We start from the raw sequence: 13,467 nt of genomic DNA on the forward strand, positions 1-13,467 counted from the left end.
ATTATATAACCCTCCAGAGGATTTCATGACATCTCGAGCTTCTTTTTAAAATATCAAGTACACATACGATGGTACAAGGCAGCTAAGAAAATATAAAGATTCAACTGTCTTTTTTCTAAAAGCTCTACTAGTTTTGTAGCAGCACTAAAAGAGTCCTTGGAAGGGTACGTGTAATTTACCTCTGGGCTTGGGAATGTGAGACTGGTGTCATTAGCCAGTTCTTCCCTGGGTGACTTGTAACCATTTCTGTACAGTCACCTCCTTTGTGGTTAATGAGCCCCAGGAGTGGGAGCTGTTAAATACACTTACCAAGAGTTAAACTCCACTGTGCTTCCTGCCTCTACTGCAGTAGTCAGTGCTAAGCAGGGGAAAACAGGAGTCTTGACTTTTTTCTAAGGGTTGAGTCACAATGAGACACTGTTTTCATCAGAACCTTTGATGCTATTGCTGTTTTCACTTTTTCTGTAGATATTTTCCAAGACTTCCCATCAGTAATGGAGAACCCTCAAAATCAGTGGGAACCAGCTGATTTTTCCTAATTTATTCTGAGTTTTTGGAACCTTCAGCACCATTCCCAAACCAATGCAAGGTGTATTGGTATAGTGATGGGGTTACAGTGATGGGGCCTGGAGCCTGGCTGTCTGTGTTGAAATCTGCTTCTGCCACTTACTGATTGTGTGACAGTGGATTTGTTACTTACCCTTTCCATACCTTAGTTTTCTTCTCTATAAAATGTAGACATAAATAGGGTGCACCTAATAGGATCATTGTTAAGACATAAACAGATAAATATAGGTAAAACACATAGCTCAGCACCTGACACATGGTAAGTACTCAATTAACAGGAGTTATTACTCTTAGACACTGTAAGCTCGAATCACTTCCCAATGCCTTCTGTGAGTGCATTTGAGAAATGGATCACAAGAAACAACTTCTCTGAAAAGATTTGGTTGTGAAAAGAACACATTCCTAGAATTGGTTTGAATTTTTCAGGTCTCATATCTTTTCCTCTTGTGAAAAAGGAGGTCAATATTCCTTTAAGACGGGCAGGTACTGTTCATCACAAATCAGAAAGAATTTAAGTGAATATTCCTTCCTGCATATTTCCTCAAAGGATCAGTTCTTCTTTGGGGTAAGTACCAGATTCCATCTAAGAAACCTTATTCACATGGGGCCACCCTCTCTCCACCCTGAATTGGCAGTGTATACAATGCAGTCACTCTAGGCTTTCACCACAGCGTGAATTATTTTCTCAAAGAGGAAAGCAACAAGAGGATAGGGTCAACATTGTTCAGCAGAATAGTCTTTAGTAATAGTCCTTAGTAACTCTGTTATTAAAGGGAATTCACCATTTGAGCCAACCAAACCATTTCTTTCTTTGGGCAGCATCTCTCTTGCGGTCCACATTTATGACCACTGAATCAAACCCAGCATAAGGTGGTGTATCTAAAACATAAGTAAAAATAGATTTATACACAAACACTCATATATAAAATACTTTTACATATGTAGGTACACGTATGGTAGATATGTATATATAACGTATATGCCTTTTTATATAGAGAGAGGCTTGGTCTTTTATTTTGCTTGCAGCAAGTTCTTATCTACCCTTGGTCTAATAATTAAACAATTAAGGTTCATTTACAATAATTAAACATTACAACAAAGCAGTAAGTAGGCATTAACTCACTTGAGAAATATGTTCTATTTTAGAGCCAGCACAACAACATAGTAGCCAAAGTCAGAAAAGCATTCGAATTTGGCTCATGGCTGGCTCAGTGTTAGTTAGCATCCTTGGAGACAGACAAGTCTCCAGTTACTACACCAGAAATATGAAAGGCCCCACCATCAGTCTGAACCAGTAGGAATGTTATCACCACTATGCTTAGTTTCAATTGTAAGTAGTTCAGGAGATGCCAATTCTTGTGCCATCTTGAAGATTAGGAAGAGGGTGTGCATTTGCCCAGCTTTTCGCCAAGCATTAATTAGGATTCTTCATTTATCTTAAACTCCATTGTGTGAAATATTAAGACTGCTGGGCTTCAATTAGAGGAAGGAAAATCTTGGTCTTCTTATCTGCTCATCCAACATGAGCTCAAAGATACCTTATAAATTTCAGCTTCGGAACCCGAGAAGTTTAGGGTTGCACTGCCCATATGGCTCCTGAGAGGAGAGAAGTGAGAAACTCAAAGTGACCACACTCGAGCCCAAATCACCTGGCCAGTTCTTTGTCTGCTGTGTGCTGCCCCAGCCCTGCCTGCAGCTCTGACTGATTAGGGCTGGGTGCTTTCAGTGCAAGATAGCAGAAGGATTAGAAGGCTGAATAATATCTCAGCAAGATTATGTCCTCCCTCATTGGCTAGCTAGACAATAGAGAAAATTTCATATTCCTCACTTTAATGGGCAAAGCCATTCAAGGCCTGTAGAAAAATTATAATACCTGGGGAGGGTGAAGATCATACCAGTTATAAGTTGCTGCTGCTGCTATTGATGACAGTTACAATATAATAATAGTTATGCTTGATTAGACAACTATTATTTACAATATAATGTTTCTGGTATTACAGTTTGACTTTAAAGCATATACTCTTAAGGGCTATATTAAATTGCCCATGTAACCTTATCATGTTCCAGTGTATTAAATCCCTTACTGGTTATCTATAAGATCTTGAGGAAAAGGAACACATAATATTAAAGTTTGCTAAGATAAATGATCTGTCAAAATACAGAGTTTTTGTAACAGAGGTGGGGTGATGTTAGTGAGAGGAGCTATTTATGAAGGTCAAACACTAATCAGATGCTACTATGAGGGTGCTATTAGCCATTCAGCAACAAAAATGATAAGGGGGTGTCCAAGAAATAAGATATAGGGATGAAAGGTCCTCACAGACTGAAATTTTCCATAGACAGAAATTGCTTGGGTTGCAGCTTCACCCCAATTATTGGGGTTCAATTTGAAGCCCTAGTCCAAACCTGCCTGGGAAGAAGACACTATTTTTTGATTAATTCTAGTAGTTTTAGTAATATTAGATAGGTTTATTTTATACAACAACTTCATAAATAAATCAGGGCAAATATTCTAAGGGTGCAAAGTCATTGTCAGTGCTACAGTTACCAGACAACTTGTATTACATCTCTCAGCTGTAATCAGGGTATGAAGAGGACTTGTGAAAGCTTAAGAGATAAAGTGGAAAAGCAGAATTCTCAAACATGGGTTTTGTTCTCTAAAAATCATCATGTTTTCTATACCAGGGTTCCTACTCAATACCAAAGAGGTTATGGGTAATCATACTCCCATACCCACAACTTTGTCAATGACTACCATCAACACCAGCTGATATAAGTTGGTGATGAATCAAATATGGCTGGCCATGGACTGGTTGCCAGTTAAACACTGTAAAACTCTTAGTCTTTGCCCAGGTTCCTTGTCACTAATAACAGAAACCAGAGCAAGAAGATGTCTGTCTTTCTCTGGTGTGAAACTGGAATTCCGGAGGAAAAACTTTTCTCATCTGCCTCCTCCAGAAAAGATATCAGAAATAGCACTGTGGTGAAAGCAGAAAACAAAGTAGAGGTGTTGGGGTCTGAAGAATGCATGAAAGTTACTACTTGACCCTTTGTCTGCAGACTAAGGCAATTTGGTTTGAAATAACCAGGATTTTTTAAATGCCTCTCTAGAGCCAAAATATGCCACCATATCAAATGTTAAATCATAAGATTGGAACATAGAGGCATGCAAACTCTTTTTAAAGTTGGCATTATATAATGGAAATATATATATATATACATATATATATATATATGTATATATATATATATATTAACAAACAGTTCTCACCAACATTCAGAAATAATTTAAAGCTGACCAGTTGCACCAGGGAAAATGAGAAGGAGAAATGGATGGTGGTACAGAGAAGTGTGAAGGGAGACAAGTCCTACTATAAGCTCACAGTCTAGAGCCTCAGGTTTATAGGCCTTCCAGAATTAAGAGAAGGTTCCACATCTTTTGAATCAAGTCAGACCAAGGGACAACTCAGTCACTCCATTCTCAGTTTAACGTCTTCAAAAATCCTTTTTTTAAGCTCTGATTTTTTAAATTAATTAATTTTTTAATTTACATCCAAGTTAGTTAGCATATAGTGCAACAATGATTACAGGAGTAGATTCCTTAATGCCCCTTACCCATTTAGCACCCCCCCCACAACCCCTCCAGCAACCCTCTGTTTGTTCTGTATATTTGAGTCTCTATATTTTTATCCCCCTCCCTGTTTTTATATTATTTTTGCTTCCCTTCTCTTATATTCATCTGTTTTGTATCTTACAGTCCTCATATAAGTGAAGTCATAAGATATTTGTCTGCTCTAATTTCACTTAGCATAATACTCTCTAGTTCCATTCACGTAGTTGCAAATGGCAAGATTTCATTCTTTTTGATTGCTGAGTAATACTCCATTGTATATATATACCACATCTTCTTTAACCATTCATCCATTGATGGACATTTGGGCTCTTTCCATACTTTGGCTATTGTTGCTAGTGCTTCTATAAACATTGGGGTGCATATGTCCCTTTGAAATAGCACAACTGTATCCCCTGGATAAATACCTAGTAGTGCAATTGCTGGGTTGGAGGGTAATTCTATTTTTAATTTTTTGAGGAACCTCCATACTGTTTTCCAGGGTGGATGCACCAGTGTGCATTCCACCAGCAGTGCAAAAGAGATCCTCTTTCTCCGCATCCTTGTCAACATCTATTGTTGCCTGAGTTGTTAATGTTAGCTATTCTGACAGGTGAGAGGTGGTATCTCATGGTGGTTTTGATTTATAGTTCCCTGATGATGAGTGACGTTGAGCATTTTTTCATGTGTCTGTTAGCTATCTGCATGTCTTCTTTGGAGAAGTGTCAATTCATGTCTTTTGCCCATTTCTTCACTGGGTTATTTGTTTTTTGGGTGTTGAGTTTGATAAGTTCTTTTTTTTTTTTTAATTTTTTTTTCAACGTTTATTTATTTTTGGGACAGAGAGAGACAGAGCATGAACGGGTGAGGGGCAGAGAGTGAGGGAGACACAGAATCGGAAACAGGCTCCAGGCTCTGAGCCATCAGCCCAGAGCCCGACGTGGGGCTCGAACTCACGGACCGTGAGATCGTGACCTGGTTGAAGTCGGACGCTTAACCGACTGCGCCATCCAGGTGCCCCAGTTTGATAAGTTCTTTATAGATTTTAGATACTAACCCTTTATCTGATATGTCGTTTGCAAATATCTTCTCCCATTCTGTCAGTTGCCTTTTAGTTTTGCTGACTGTTTCCTTCCCAGTGCAGAAGCTTTTTATTTTGATGAGGTCCCAGTAGTTCATTTTTACTTTTGTTTCCCTTGCCTCCAGAGACGTGTTGAGTAAGAAGTTGCTGCAGCCGAGGTCAAAGAGGTTTTTGCCTGTTAAAGCTCTGATTTTTAACGTCCAGCTGACATTTTTATTGTGATTTAACATTCCATTCTTCAAAATGTTTTCAGGAAATTAACGTTTGGCCTACTTGATAGATTGCCAATTTGCCGCAGGGCTTCAAGGATGATGGCCACTGTGTTTCCCTTTAATTCTTTCCAATACCAAAGATGTCATGTGGAGACAGTTATTTACCATGATTCTAGTCCCAACAACAGTGAGAGATCTCCTTAACAGAATCAAGTGAGAAGGCTATGGGGTAGTTACCCAGGAGCCTGTGCTCATAGCTTTTTTCCAAAGAGGCCTCAGTTTCCTCATATGTAAAAGGACAGGAATAGCTTTCTTGTGATCCCTTTCCAACTCTAATGTGAAGTCTTTATTACAGTCTATTCCCCTGAATGTCTATAGTACCTTACTTCTTGAGGTACTCAAAACATAGTTTCTCATTCATTTCTGCCATGTAAAAGACAAGTAAGACTAACCACATAACTTTAGTTTAAGGAGTTAAAAGTGAGAGCTAGAAACTTTTTTTTTTTCATGTGACAGTAAAAATAAGAGACAGGACCAAAATGCTAAGTAACTCAGTGTTAGTCCTGAGTGAAAGTGAATTCAGGAAAGTCCATCTTTGGCCTGTACTCAAATCCCACTTATGACTGTTCCTTGTTCCCTACAGAAAGGTTATTATTCTCTGTTATAGTAGTGATTTTTTAAAACCATTCTCAGGGACACTGTATTTGAATAGAGTCTAAAAAGTGAAAAAAAATTGTCATGATCCTAAGGTAAATCTTAGGAAAGATAGGTACTTTGAGCAGAGAGTCTGACCTACTAACAAATGCATAGGCTACCATGCTCTGCCTTCATGTCTCCACTTGCCTTCATGAATAAAATCCAGAGACAGTGATTGGAAGTAAACAAAATACAAAACTCTTCCCTTCCTTCCTATAACAGCCTCTCCAGGTTGGCAACTCCTTTTTCTCAGAAATCATCACAACAAGGAAATGGTACCATAACCTAGACCTTGCTGTCTCATGTACTTCTGCATCCATCCCACAAAATTCTTTCAAGGTTTTCTGATTGTCTCTTACTTGCTGTTTCTCTAAGGAGAAACTATGCCCAATAGTAACCTAAGCTATATCTGATCAGTGCAAACGTTATTAATTTCATTAATCTACTTCTAACTGCCTTTCCTATATATGAAGGGAAAATCAAAGCTCTGGGAAATAAACTACAAATAGCCCCACAATAGTAGCAGGATGGCATTTCAAAAGAAGGCATCAAAGAAAGCTCACCAACAGTGATACTTTTTCCTAATGGTTCTGGAAGGATAATTAAGTTGTTTATCACCTTTGATGCTTATAACCCTAACACAGGTGTTCCCTAGAAACCAATTAAAAATACTTACAGCTGATAAAGAGTGCCTCTTAGCTCAACAAATTTACTAATAATTCCAATCCCATTTGGAAAAAAAAATCTTGTCAGGTCTTTTGACACCAAAAGGCAACTTTCACACTCATTTACACTTCAGTGCCCATAGTGATAAGCACACACAGGGTATTTACTCAGTCTCCCTTGATCTCAATAGTGGAGTCCTCCAGAAAGCTTCCCTTGGCTACTGAATGACAACTTTAGTTTCAAAGTATGATTAGTGCTCAGTACCTTGCAATTTCCTTTGAAAGGAAATAGACTAGGATTTCTCAGATGATACCTTTGCCTAATTGTCAGGAAATAATGGTGCCTTGAATCTATTGCTCTCACTTTGTAACTTTCATGGACACCAACTTGATTATTTTTAATTTCAAGGACTCATGAAAGAGGAAAATGGTAATAGATTATTTCTATGGCCAACTCATAAAAGGTGGCTCTCAGTGGACAGTATGGTCAGGACACATGTGTTTCCTTATATGACAGCAGTTGGTCTGCCAAGCCCCCAACCCTGGTGCCATCCATATGCATTGACTAGTATGTTGGAACCTGTCTATAGTAGGCCTTTCAGACACAATTGAAAAGTTCATTGAGAAAGGCCCCAGTTCTTGTGTTTGGAGGTTCACTGGTTCTCTTGTGGGCAGTTTTCTGGTTGACTGGTGGACTACTTTATAACTCCCTTCATCTGCTTCAGCCTCATTCTGATCGAGTCCTCCATGCTTTTGGAACTACAGTAATTCTCAGGTCACTTTCTTTCTCATTATTCTCTCTCCAGTTGGGCAAGAAGTGTGACTCTGGATGGAGGCACTCCCTCCTACCTCTGCCATTAAATAACTGTGTGACTTTGGTCATTTCCTTCTTCTCTCTGAACACTCACTTCCTTATTTGAAGGGAGAGAATTAGACCGGATGATATGTGAAGGACCTTTTAGCTCTCAATTTTTATATGATGTTTTTGGCAGATGGTAGATGGCTGATGGCAGATTTTCATACAAAACATTATTTCTTAATAATCACCTTGCAAACTTGTTATTTTGTTATCAGTTTCTCATCTAGCCCTCCTGAATATAGAGTTGCATTTAAGAAGCCCATTCCTGGCCAGCATTGCTGCAATTGAGAGAATGAGGAAGACAACAGCATGAGATAAAACTGGAAAGAGAGAAAAAATGGAGACAAACCAAGAAATAGACTCTTAACTATAGAGAACAAACTGATAGTTACCAGAGGGAAGGTTGGAGGGAGAATGGGTGAAAAAGATGGTGTGGATTAAGGAGTACGTGATGAGCACAGGTGTTGTATGGATGGAAGTGTTGAATCAGTAGATTGTATACCTGAAACTAATATAACATTGTATGTTAACTCTACTGGAATTTTTTTTTTTTAATTTTTTTTTTCAACGTTTATTTATTTTTGGGACAGAGAGAGACAGAGCATGAATGGGGGAGGGGCAGAGAGAGAGGGAGACACAGAATCGGAAACAGGCTCCAGGCTCTGAGCCATCAGCCCAGAGCCCGACGCGGGGCTCGAACTCACAGACCGCAAGATCGTGACCTGGCTGAAGTCGGTCGCCTAACCGACTGCGCCACCCAGGCGCCCCTGGAATTTTTTTTTAAGACTCGAAAGAGAGGTTGGAGCCTCCTATGGAACCAACGAAGAATTTTTAACAGGTAGAAAAGTCACTTTAGATGTAAATGTGGAAAACAGATTAGAAGGAGGCCTGAGTTAGTAAATGTAGCTCTTTTGGTTAAGAAGCCACAGCAGTGCTCTAGCAAAAGGTGACCTTTGTAGTAGGTGACTATGGAAATAGAAAGAAATGAATGGATTCAAGAGCTATTTGGGAGGTGAGATTTACAGGAGTTGAGGATGACGACTAGTTTCCAGGTTTATGCCATTAGATGCATGGAGGGGTCATTCACCCAAGATGTGGAACAACAGTAGAGGACTAAGAGTAGGGTAGCAGAGATGTCTTAAAATCAGTCTTAGACAACTGACTTTGAGATCACTTTTGGACATCCTATGGAGATGCCAACTAGGCAACTGGATATATAGGTCTAGAACTAAGAGGCATTTTAGGCTGGATGTACAAATTTGGGAGTCATCAGCAAATAAATGGTCATTGAAGCCCTGGGCATAGATGAAATTACTTGGGCGAGAGAACATTGAGAGAAGAAGCACTAGACTAACTCCAAATTTCAGTGGCCAGGTAGGGAAGGATCAACTGGCAATGGAATGATTATGGAGGTAGAGGAAAACCAGGAAAGTGCAGTTCCTGTGAAATAAAGGGCTTATTTCATGAAGCAAGGAGTGGTCAATAACATTAACTCTTGTTGAGAGATTAGGTAGGGGTAAAAAATGTTAATGTGATTTAATGACATGAAGTAACTGGTGACCTTAGAGCTGTTTTGGTGGAATAAGACTAGAGCCAGACTGGAGTGGGAAGAGGAGGAACTAAGAGATAAAGTCACAGGGACAAGTTTTAAGACCTCTTACAAAAGCTGGTTCTGAGAACCAGACAGATGAAGAGAGTTGGTAAGAGAGATAAAGGAGTAGATCTAGGGTGACTGTGGGTTGACAATTACTTTAAAAGAAGAGAGACTCAAGCATATGTTTATTCAATAAACATTCATAGGACACACCTAGTGCTAAGCCCTGTTTTAGGCAATAGGGATGCAGCAAAGAATTTGAAAATCTATGGAATCTACATTCTAGTGAGAAGACAGAGGAACAGGCAATAAACAAACATATAAGTATATAATACACTCAGTGGTGATAATGTATGCAGAAAAATAAAGAAAGGTGACAGAAACTATCTGGAGGAGGGAGTACTATTTACACAGTGGATGGTCAAGAAAGAACTCTGATGTACGGTTGTCAGATTTACCAAATATAGATACAGGATTCCCAGTTACATTAGAATTTCAGGTAAACCACAAATACATTTTCAGTATAAGTATATTCAATGCAATATTTGGAACATACTGATACTAAAATATTACTTATTGTTTATCCTGTATTTAATCTGGCAAGCCCACTCCGGTGGGATGACCTTTTCAACATTTAATGTCAGTTTGGGAACTCTCTGGTTAAAAGGATCAGTTGACTATAAAGGAGAGAAAGGAGGCTTTACTCAAGAGTGGTATAAAGTCCATGAGGATCATTAAGGGATGGATCCAAAGCCCAGGTGGAAGGGGTTACCCTAGACAAGAGTAGGAAGAGGGGATGCATACGTATGGGCAATGGTTTATGAGCATGGTAGGAGGAAGGGGAAGGCTTCCTGGGTGAACACATTAGAAAAGCAGGGGCTGAGAGGGAGAGATGTGTGGGAAAGGGAATAGACTGTAGGGTGAAGAGAACTGAGACATGAAAAGAGGAAGAACATGAATTGGTCTGACAGGATGCTCTAAGGCCATGAATGAAGTTGATTACTTGGTCTCCATCACCATTTACTGAGCACACTGAAGGTGGGATCTACCCTGAAGTTCAATCTACTCTCCCCATCACACTCCCCACCTCTACCCCCAGACCCCCCACTCTCAGTGATAGAACTTGCTAAATACTTACTCCCAGCATCTTTGCCTTAGGGGTTCTGCAGAGAATTGGGCCCATTAAGCATTTAAGCTATTTTCCTTTAGTTGGAAAGATTGCTGCCACTGTAGAAGCAACTTTAATAGCCCTACTTAGGAATGGAGATAAATTTGAAGATAACATCAAAAGAGCCATTTATGAAGCGTTTAATTTTGACACTAACTTCATCTACACAGCCTGAAGTAAACTGGAGATTTGGCAATTAACCCACTAATTTGAACAATATTGACAGTCAGTCTGCATAAGTAACACAGGGGACTTGACTTTTTGGTTTTTAGCTTTGTCTCTGTTGTGTTTAGGTCTCCGCCTTTTACATGGTCCTTCAATGTGGCATCTTTCCTTGTTTTATTTGCACACATTGCATTTAAGGGGCAAATCATTTTGAACAAGTTGAAACGTATTTTATTCATTATTAACACTCTACATTTCAAAATCGTATTGTTGCATTCTTAACAAGCATAATTGCTTTGCATTATTTCATTTATATGCAGAACATTTTTACAACATGTGCTTTCATGTTTCATAAACACGAGGCTGAATACAGAACTCCTTTCCAGAGTGAGAGTAACGAATGTAACCTTTCGTGTGAAGATTGGCTTCCATGGACCATTACAGTGCTCCCATCCGTGCAAATCAAGAGCTCAGCAGGCAGCAGCATTTAGTGACATTTCCCTCCCACCTACAAACACTAGAGTGCACGTGAGATCAGTGTTCAACAGGAGACGTATAAAAGTTCACCAATCGAGAAAAGATCTATTTGGGGTGGAGGTAATTCAGTGCAAAGAGCTTCACTCTTCCCTTCTTTCAGGGTAAGCACAACACTGGGAACTTTCAGAGGCATATTTTAGAACTGTGTCTAGATGAGTTTAAATAGAAGAGACTATCAGAAAACTTTAATCAGTGACCTACAACCAAAACATGGGGGGGGGGGGGGAGGTGAGCAGGATGGGTAAATTTGATATTCAAATATTTGATATTTGGCCTTGTCGGCTTCCTGGGGTCCTGTTCTCTGTGGATCTTTCCCTGGATGCACTTGTACATCATGTAGAACTGGGTTTCCACATTGTTTGTAACCATCGCATACAAATGCAGCTTTAAGCAAAAGCCAGTCTTCCAGAGTTTGCAGAGGGAGCGGGGAGGACAGAAAAATTTTCTCCTGGCCACATTAGGAAATGTTGTCTTGTACATGTGGGAGAGAAGGACTGGTGCTGGGCTAGCCTTCTGGATGTTTCTATAAAAAATCACTGTGGTTGATCAAAATCCTATGAGGAACTGCTGCCTGGCTGTGGCTGGGATCGTTGTATCTTCCACTGAGTTGAGAATTCAGATGTGAAAGAGAACAGTTCATCTTGTCCACTAAGCTGTTGCACTGGGCCACACTGGTGAGTTGCAATCACTTGGGAACAAAGTGCCAAAGTTTTACACATCCAGAGATTAAAGATGATCCCTAATGTCAATGTCATTTTCCCTCACTTGTATTCCCTTGTGTTTTCTTGACTGGGATACAAAGTGAAGTTGCCACTTCTTACAGCTTTTGTATGTCGTGACTGCGAGCTGTGTGTGAACGATATCCACCATGAAAGATATGTAGGAATAAAAGCTGAAAAGGATCATCACCATTAGTAGAAGGCTGCCTCATGTCCAGAAGCCTGCTGGTGGGGGTCTAGGTTCTGCTGCAACACCCCTTCCATTTGGGGGACATGACCTCAGAGATCTAACAGGCAACCTACGATTTTGTACTTTTACCAGAGTGGTGGGTACTAGCAGAGACCACCTACCCTTGAACCTCTGTTTTTCAGCCCTTGGAAAAGAAAAAAAGCTGCGTTTTTTTGTTTGTTTGTTTGTTTGTTTTGTTTTTGGAGATTGCAAACCAAGTATCCCAGCTCTGTCTTTAGGAGAGGGCCCCATTAAGTGTCACTGCTTTCCCTAAGTCCTGGGAATAAGACAAATTCTATTGTATACACCTTTCATGTTTGCCCAGAGAAAATGATGTGGAAAATGGTCCAATTAATCTGTTAATTAGCTCACATGAGGAACTAGGAAAATTAAGGCCACGACACACATATTCCTCTTATAAGCAGACTTGTGGCCCTAATACACAGGTAAGAACTTTATTGCTCCATTTTGTTTTAAATTTGTAGATAGTATATCAGAGATAGAAAATTCAGCTTCCATTTTCCTAGAAAAAATTCCAATTCTGTCCCCTAACCAAAAGACCTCCTGATATTCCACTTCTACTACAGAGGCAATTTAAAACAAAATAAAACAAATATAACATAGACACATACAAAGCAAACAAAATGTTCATCTTTATTCCATGTATCAGATGATACCAATACATCTTTCTTTCACATACTTCATGGTTTTTAACCTTCAGTTCTGTTTTACTTACAAGAGTAAGGTGTAGGATTTTAAAAACTTATTTCAGAATATATGTTGTCAACTGAATAAATGGAGGCTACTCATTAGATAAAAATAGATTTCCCCCTTTGAGAGAACCCATTAGACATTGCATTGTACATTGACTTATGAACAGAGAGACTATCACTTCTTTTTATATATACTTCAAAAAGTACAGTTAAATTATGGGTGGCTGAACTATTTTGTGTTTTTCTACAGTTTTCAAATGAAAAACTTTCAAAAATATTGTCATTTTAAGGATGAAAAATCAAGGCTCAGAAATTTAAAATGACTTTTGCAAAGTCATGCAACTTACTCCTAGAATCCAAGCCTCCTGGTTCTCCAGCTGCTGCTTTGGCTACCATATCCCAGAACAGAGCAGCTGAACTGTACAGTAGATTGGGGAATATCACATGCTTCAAACTACCCTTTGGTGTTAAGACTTCTTGGTCTACACTGGTGGTGTTTTAGCCTAGTTAATATATAAAAATATAAAAGTTGTTAAATGCCTGTATTTTCGCCTTCTGGGAAGAAGGTAGCCTAGTTGACTGTGTCCAGATGGAAATTCAGAAGTTTGTGTTCCTACCCAAGTTGTATGTGTTGGGTAAGCCACTGAACACT

The 13,467-nt window shown here is 39.3% G+C and overlaps 1 long non-coding RNA gene across 3 annotated transcripts in view; it reads right to left on the bottom strand.

Moving 5' to 3' along the window:
- The window catches only part of LOC121028757 (uncharacterized), a 360,230-nt gene extending 359,872 nt beyond the window's left edge, over window positions 1–358 (bottom strand). For all 3 annotated transcript variants that reach the window (XR_005789418.1, XR_005789417.1, XR_005789419.1), the window contains exon 1: window positions 310–358. This is a non-coding gene — a long non-coding RNA (uncharacterized LOC121028757). The remainder of the gene's footprint in view (window positions 1–309) is intronic.
- Window positions 359–13,467: the final 13,109 nt, after the last annotated feature.

The sequence above is a fragment of the Herpailurus yagouaroundi genome, unplaced genomic scaffold (genome assembly GCF_014898765.1).
Source record: "Herpailurus yagouaroundi ecotype Mexico unplaced genomic scaffold, PumYag 100, whole genome shotgun sequence".
Lineage (NCBI taxonomy): Eukaryota > Metazoa > Chordata > Mammalia > Carnivora > Felidae > Herpailurus > Herpailurus yagouaroundi.